Below are 1,963 nucleotides of genomic sequence, written 5' to 3' on the forward strand. Positions count from 1 at the left end.
TTCTGGTTTGAATTCGGTCCACCTGAGCCTTGATTTTCTCATCTTTAAAATGGGAATAGTGATACTTAATCGACAGAGTTGTCAGACGGCCATCACTAAGTGTGTTTCCTGGCACAGAGTAAAAACTTGATGAATAGTAACTGCTTGGATTCCTCATCCATCCATCCATCCATCCATCCATCCATCCATCCATTCATTCGCTTGTTTGTTCATTTGTTCATTCATGGAGAAAAATACTTGTCAAGCACCTACCCCATGCCAGGCATGGTGCCACATCCTGGGATCACAGCAGCAGATGACAGCCAAGTCCTACTCTTGAGGCACTTATGTGCTAGTGGGGAGATGGGCAGTGACCAAGTAAACAAAGAATGAGATCATTACAAAGTGGAATAAGCAGTGATGAAGGAAAGACAGGGTGGTGGAGAGGGTAGTGTGGGTGGTGATGACGAGGGAATCTTCTATTTGAGATGCTCAGGGAAGGCCTCTCAGATCTTCCTGGCCTCAGGCCTGAAGTGTAAGAATGATTCAGTCATGCCAAGAGCAGCTCAGGTAGGAGAAAGAGCAAGTGCAAAGCTGGGGGTCTTTAGAATATTCGAGGAACAGAAATGAGAGAGCCCAGTAAGGAGGAGGGTGGTCTTCAGGGAGAGATGGTCCCGGGAGAAGTTGGACAGACAGACCAGGCAGGGCCTAGTAAGTCATAGTTTACTCTAAGCATGACGCAAAGTCCTTGCATGGTTTCGAGTAGCGCAGTGAGGGCATTTTGCAGGTGCTTGAAGGCATGGGACTGGAGCCAGGTTGTCTGGATTTGAGTCCTGTGGAAACATACCTGCCCAGAACTTGTGTCTTAAAGCAACAAAAATCATTAATTTTGCTCACAAATCTGGAATGTGGGGGCAGCTTGGGGAGGGTGGTCCCTCTCTGCTCAGTTAGCGTCAGGCTGGGGCAGAGCAGGAGTCCGTGGCTGACCCCCACGTCTGGCAGGTGGTGCTGGTATAACCGGGAGCTCGGGCGAGGGGGGCTGGCAGCCACGGACCTCCTTCCTCCCCAGGTGGGCCTGGGCTTTCTCATAGCCTAGTGGCTGGGTTCCAAAGGTGAATGTTCCAGGCTGCATGGCTTCTTCTGGTCCAGCCTTAGAAATCCTGCCTCATCCCTTCTGCCTCTATCCATTTAAGCTAGTCGCCAGGGCCAGCCCAAACTCAAGGGCACAGCAATAGGTACCATTTCAAAACAGGAGACGTAGTGAAGAATTTGTAGCCACATACTAAGGAGTTGGGAGAGGTAGGTCAGAGGTTAGGTCAGACAGGTCACGCAGAACCTCGTCGGGCGTGCCAAGGAGTTTTTAGCAGTGGAAAGTTATTGGATGATTTTATTTATTTATTTTAAAAGATTTTATCTATTTATTCATGAGAGACACAGAGAGAGAGAGAGAGGCAGAGACACAGGCAGAGGGAGAAGCAGGCTCCATGCAAGGAGCCTGATGTGGGACTCGATCCCGGGTCCCCAGGATCAGGCCCTGGGCTGAAGACGGCGCTAAACCGCTGAGCCACCCGGGCTGCCCTGGATGATTTTAAATAGGAGGTGATGGCGAGTGTAGTGGGGGATAACGCGGATTCTTGAATTAGGCTGCCTGCGTTTCGGTGGCGCCTGCGCTGCTCGTGAGCTGTGTGACTTTGGATATGTTTCATAACTTCTCTGGGCTCAGTCTCCTCATCTGTGAATGGGATTAGTGATGGTACCTGCCTCACAGGGTTGTCGTGAGGAAATCCATTTAATTCTCGTAAAGGACTGGAACTGTGCCTGGCACATCTCACGTGCTCAAAACCTTCTCTGTTGCTATTAGATTAATGCTTGGGAGCGCTTGTGCCGGCTGCCCGGTAGGGGAGGCATCATAGGGCCGCTAGGGTAGGACCAGGGAGGCCGGCTTAGATGGTAGGGCCAAGACCTCAACGCAGACCCTCCGGGT

Source organism: Canis lupus, chromosome 8, assembly GCF_011100685.1.
Source record: "Canis lupus familiaris isolate Mischka breed German Shepherd chromosome 8, alternate assembly UU_Cfam_GSD_1.0, whole genome shotgun sequence".
NCBI classification, from domain to species: Eukaryota; Metazoa; Chordata; class Mammalia; order Carnivora; family Canidae; genus Canis; species Canis lupus.